The following is a 6,618-nucleotide window of genomic DNA, read 5'->3' as shown; positions in this document are numbered from 1 at the left end:
TACTCTCTTATAGTCTTCGAGGTCAGAAATTTGAAGTGGGTCTCACTGGGTCAAAATCAAGGTCTTGGCTTTCTTCCTTAGTGGAGGCTTTAGGGAAGAATCTGCTTCCTCGCTTTTTCTAGCTTCTAGAGGCTGCCTGCATTCCTTGACTCATGGCCCCTTCCTCCCTCCATCTTCAAAGCCAGCAATTGAGTCCTTCTGACTTCTACTTCTGACATGACATCTCTGACTCTGCTGCTTTCTTCTCCCATCTTTTAAGGACCCTTATGTTTACACCCGGGCATAGCTCGTTAATTGATAATCTTTTGTTATAATCCTTAATCACATCTGCAATGTTCCTTTTGCCATAACATGCTTATATGTTTCAGGAATGAAGACATGGACATACTTTATAGGGGGCCATTATTCTGCCTACTAGAGACACCCAGCCTGGTATTTTTTTGGTAGGGAGGGGAAGGGAGGAACTCTGACTTAATAGAGAAAGAGGCATGTAAGCCAACAACTGGAGAGGCCAGGAACCAAGAAGGGAAGTGTCCTAAGCATAGAGGAGGCATGGAGGTGAAGCGAGAGCAGGATACGTTGGTAGGTCCATTAGCCATCTATTGCTGAGTTATGATGAGGTTAACAACCAACCTCCAAAATCTCAGGGGCTCACAAAAGCCAAGTTGTACTTTTTGTTCAAGCTATATGTCCATTGTGGACACGTGCAATGTTTTGGCTCTGCTCCATGTCCTCTTCATTCTAGGATCTAGACTGAAGAAGTAGCCCCTGTCTAGAATATGTTGGGCTTATGGTGGAGGAACAAGTTGAAGGGCAAAACTACAAGATGATACTTAAAGTTTGGGAATGGCTCATGTCCCTTCCACTCACCTTTCAGCAATGAAAGTAAATCCGGTTATGTGGCCAAGGCTGACATTAGCCAGACAGGAAATTAAATCTTCCCATAGGAAGAGGCGGTGAATAATTGGAACAGCAATAGACTAGAACACTACAAGACTGGAGGGTCATAGAAGATGTGTGTGTGGGGGGGTGTGTGGCTTGCAGTTCATGAGGTAGTGAAGGCAGATCATGCATGATTTCAAAATACAGTTTCCTTAGTTAGAATGTAGGCTTCACGAGGGTAGGACCTAGGTTACTTTATCTTTCTAGTCCAGAATTTCTCAACCTTTTTTTTTCATTATTACTCTGCACCCCAATAAAATCTTAATGTCACAGATATACTGTTACAAACTGCATGTATGTTGTTCAGTCACTAAGTTGTGTCTGACTCTTTGCGACCCCGTGGACTGCAGCATGCCAAGCTTCCCTGTCTTTCACTATCTCCTGGAGTTTGCTCGAACTCATGTGCATTGACTCAATGATGCCATCCAACCATCTCATCCTTTGTTGCCCCCTGGAGAAGGGAATGGCAAACCACTCCAGTATTCTTGCCTTGAGAACCCTATGAACAGCGGAAAAGGCAAAAACATATGACACTGGAAGACGACCCCCCCGGGTCAGCAGGTGTCCAATATTCCCAATGCTACTGGGCAAGAGCAGAGAAATAGCTCCAGAAAGAATGAAGAGGCTGGGTCAAAGCGGAAATGAGACTCCATTGTGGATCTGTCTTGGGGTGAAAGTAAAGTCCGATGCCATAAAGAACAATATTGCATAGGAACCTTGGAATATTGGGTCCACGAATCAAGAGAAATTGGATGTGGTCAAGCATGAGATGGCAAGAGTGAACATCAACATTTTAGGAATCAGTGAACTAAGAATTAAAAAAAACCTGCATGTATATCTGAGCTTTATATATAAAAACAATATATTTCCCCACCTAAGAATCAATTTTCACCCCCCTTGGAGATGATATCAACCCATGTTGAGTATGCATATTCTAGCCCCAATTACATTTAACGTTTGAATTAACTAATTATTATTATTATTTTGGCTGTGCATTGTCTTCCTTGCTGCACGAGCTTTAGCTGTGGCAAGTGGGGCCTACTCTCTAGTAGCAGTGGATGGTGCTTAGGCTTCAGTAGTTGTGGTGCATGGGCTTAGTTGCTCGAAGCAAGTGAGATCTTTCCGAACCAGGGATCGTACCTGTGTCCCTGGGATTGGCAGGTGGATTCTCACCCACTGTTCCACCAGGGAAGTCCAGGTTTTAATTAAATCTTGATTTCAGTTGACTTAAGCTACATTTGTGAATTAAAGCAAATTGCTAGTAGTTGATAGGTCTATATGCATCAATCTTATTACTTTGTGTGAATTCAGTTTAACTAGTGCCACCGAGCAAAAAGTTCATCGGCTAAAGGGGAGAGGTCCAACGGAGTAGAGAGGAAACTCGACATTAGGAAAGCACCTAAAGGTATCTGCATGTTGCTTGGCAGAACTTTCAAAAATTGAATCTAAATATCTTCTTGCTGTCAGAAGTCTTCTCCACTGCAAACAGCCTTGCCTGTGTTTTCGGGGGAGAGTCATTAAGCATGACTGAATTTTCCCTGATGATTAAAGGTCTTGACTATGAACATCTGGGATTAGCAATATCCGCTGGTCACCTTTTGCTTTTGTATTTTAAACTCATATGGCTTTTCTTTCTTTGTGAAAACCCTGACAAGCTGCCCAGTCTAAATCCTCGCTTCTAGCAACGTACCTAGCTGGTTACTTTCTGTTCTTGGCTTCAGTTTTGGAAACTAGAGATGCGGCATGAACAGGGCAGATGCTAGGGAAGGCCATGGAGCTCTAAAGGAGTCGTATGTTAGTTTAGTGTTTCGCCTGAATGTCAGTGAAGTTCAGTGAGCGACTGTGTCAGGCACTGCTCTGGGCATTAAGGATATAATAGTGGATAAAAAAGATACTGTCTTCGGGGCTTCCCTGGTGGTCCAGTGGTTAGGATTCTATGCTTTCACCACCAAGCGCACAGGTTCAGTCTGTGGTTGGAGAGCTAAGGTCCCACAAGGCGTGTGGTGTGGTCAAAATAATAACATCTCTGTTCACAGGATCAGAAATATCATTTTATGAGCTCTGATAGCCTGAGCGTGGAATGCCAGACAGTAAGCTGTGCTAAGGCTGGTGGATCAAAGGATGGGAGACATTTGCCTTCAGACATGAAGGGCTCTGCTCTTGGATTTCACTTTTCTCTTTGTCCTTGAACTAAGATGAAGCATCAATTATGAATGTGGAGACCAAGGAATTATGTTGGAAAGTACCAATTCTTTGACTTGGTATTCTCTGTAACTGCTCAGGAAAATCACCCCTTCCTGTTCAGCCTGTCCTCACCTCAGCAAATTTAGCATTTTCATGTGGAGCAACTGTGATCTGCAGATTTCTTTTTTTAACATATTTATTTACTTATTTGGCTGCACCAGGTCTTAGTTGCAGCATGTGGGGGCAATAGTTGTGGCATGCAAACTCAGTTGCAGCATGTAGGATCTAGCTCCCTGACCAGGGATGGAACCCAGCCCCCTGGATTGGGAGCATGGAGTCCTAGCCTCTGGACCACCAGGGAAGTCCCTGTAAGTCTGTAGATTTCTAAAACATAAGATTTGTAAAGCCTTTCCCTGTTTAAATAAGGTGGTACTTCAGAGGCAGAGGGGCTACTGAGGAGAAACTTAAATGGGATTTCAAAGTCCTTACGTTGGTCTACAGGTCTCTATCCCACACTGACCTGCCCCTCCCCATCACCACCCCACATCCCCTCACTGTGTTCCAGCCACTCTGGCCTCCTGACCCTTCTGTTCCTTGCTTGTACCAAGCATGTTCCTCTTGGAGGGGCTTTGCACTTAAACCGCTCCACTTTGCATGGCCTGTCACCTTCTTCAAGCTCTGCACCAGAGTCACTCCTGCAGGGAGGACTTTCCCCCGTCTTCCCCATCTCCCTCTATACCTTTGTCTCATTTTATTTTTAATCACAGCATTTAACTCTGAGGGACAAGTCATGCATACGTTTGTGGTCTTACCACCCCCCGCCAAAGGTAAGCTCCACGAGGGCAGGGACTTTTGTTCACCACTCTATTCCCAGTTCCTAGAAGGGGCCAGCAAAAAGGGGCACGTAATTTGACCTATCTTGTTGTGGCTTAAAATTATTTTACCACCACTTGTTTCCTTTGAGACATCTTTTACAAATGAGGTTTCTGTATGTAACACCCTTGACAAACAAGTGTTCGTACAAAAAAGAACATTTCATTTACTCTGAGGTGTTTGTGTTGGAGTCTGTGTCTGAAGACAGACCCCACGTTAGAACCATGGAAGTCCAGAACCATTCAATCCATAATGTCACTCAGGAAAGAGTTCCTAGGAATACGAGCCTTACTGTGTTCAGAATAACCACTAAGACACTACTCTGTCGTTTCTTTCTTCTGACCAATCACAAACTGAAGTGCTTCAGGCCAACAGTTGCTTTGGCTTTACCTGTTCTGTCCTTCTACTTCCACCCAGACCCAGATGCCCATATGGGCCTTTTCTAATACAGCTGTCTTCCTGCAGCAGAGAGTTGGAGCCCAGCGAGGCATACTTACGTAGGTTGGATTCTCCCCTCCAGGGTGAGTTGTATGTTGTTGTTCAGTTGCTAAGTCGTTCCTACTCTTTGCGACTCTTTGTGACCCCATGGACTGTAGCATACCAGACATCCCTGTCCTTCATTGTCCCCCAGAGTTTGCTCAAACTCATTCCATTAAGTCAGTGATGCCATCCAACCATCTCATCCTCTGCTGCCCCCTTCTCCTTTTGCCTTCAGTCTTTCCCAGAATCAGGGTCTTCTCCAATGAGACGGCTCTTGGCATCAGGTGGCCAAAGTACTGGAGCTTCTGCTTCAGCACCAGTCTTTCCAATGAATATTCGGGGTTGATTTTCTCTAGGATGGACTGGTTTGGTCTCTTGCTGTCCAAGGGACTCTCAAGAGTCTTCTCCAGCACCACAATTTGAAAGCATCAATTCTTCAACACTCAGCTTTTTTTATGGTCTAACTTTCACATTTGTACTGGAAAAATCATAGCTTTGACTATACGTAAGTCTTTCTAAATGAAGGCTAGATTGTCCAGCCCCAGACTTTATTCCCTTATTGGGACTATAAAACTAACCAGGGTAGACCTAGTTCCACACTTTAACGAAACCCATACTTTTCCTTTGAAGTTTTTGTTCTGCAGCAAGAGAAATGGTAGGTTTTAGCAAGAACAAAGTCTAGAGAAAGGGAAATTTCCTTACAATAAGAAAATAATCTTATTTTCCAACTGACAGCCATAAATACAAAGCAGTACATTGAGAAGGCAAAAAAATTCAGCTTTCACACAATCCTTTTAAGTAGGTCAAGAAGGTTTTGTGTTATCTGAGGATAAGTGAACGGGAGACTTTAAAAAATCCCCTAGTGTGTCAGTGGTCAAGAATACTGAAACTGAAACTCAATTAAAGATTTAAGTAACTGCAGAGAAATAATCTCGGAAACACTTTGTCAAACTATTTCCAAAGCCAAGAATGTGTAAAAACTCAACAAAAGATTTAGAGCTGCCCCAACAAAAGCCAGGAGGACATGCGGAGACGGGAAGTCTGGCCATGCATGATGATGAAGCATGTGCCGTTTTCCATTTCAACTATGCAACCTGGTTTTAATCTTTTTCCAGAAATGTTTCCAAATTAGCAGAGGGAAAAAAAAAAAAAACCTTTAAAAGATATTAATAAGTCTAAACTGTACTCTGACATCAGACTTGACTTTCCAGCTCAGACTGATAGGCTATGACACCTGACCAAGAACCAGGACATATAGATTTAATAATACATCTCTACCCCACACTCCAAAATCTCATATCCACTTTTAGATGGCATGGAACTCTCTTTTTTATTCATGGTTGGGAAAAAAAGCCTGAACACACCTAACATGACCTTTAAAACTCAATTTGCTGATGAAAAATAAGAAACATACACAGTTAGTATACCAAAACCTTTGAAGAATTTATAGGACAATTAAAGTCATAGTATCAGTATCAATAAGAACAGAATTGGTCAGGTTTTTGGTTAGGCACTGGCAGGCTACTGCAAAGGCAATAACATTCCTGATAGGAAGCACTATACCCGTGCCCAGCCCAGGATCTCCATATGCTACTTACATACAAAGAGAGACCACCAGTACCTAGCGTGGACAAAATGAGGATTCAGACATGTACATAGAAAAGAAAGCCAAAACAGACATTATACTGGACTTCAGGCAAAGAGAATGTCCCTTTTTAAAGAATAATTTGTTATCTGGAGTATTTTAAAAATGCAGTGCTGTTAAAACAAATTTGATGGATGTCCCAAGCTAAACCAAGGTAGAGAATGGAGAAAAGGAAAAGGGGTGGAGGAAGACAATGGATGAGTGAGTAAGAATCAAAGGAAGACAGCCTGAGAATGAACTTCTGGTTGCTGGGGTGGGGCGGTGGGGGGGGGTGGGGGGAGCGCGTGGGACTAGGGGGAAGGGGTAGTTAGGGATTAGGGAGTTTGGGATGACATGTACATACCACTGTATTTAAAATGGATAACCAACAAGGTCCTACTGAATAGCACAGGACTGCTTTGTGCTGTGTGGCAGCCTGGATGGGAGGGGGTTTGGGGAAGAATGGACACATGTATACATATGGATGGGTCCCTCTGCTGACCCCTGAAACTGTC

Source organism: Muntiacus reevesi, chromosome 15, assembly GCF_963930625.1.
Source record: "Muntiacus reevesi chromosome 15, mMunRee1.1, whole genome shotgun sequence".
Lineage (NCBI taxonomy): Eukaryota > Metazoa > Chordata > Mammalia > Artiodactyla > Cervidae > Muntiacus > Muntiacus reevesi.
Note: the sequence above shows the minus strand (reverse complement) of the source record.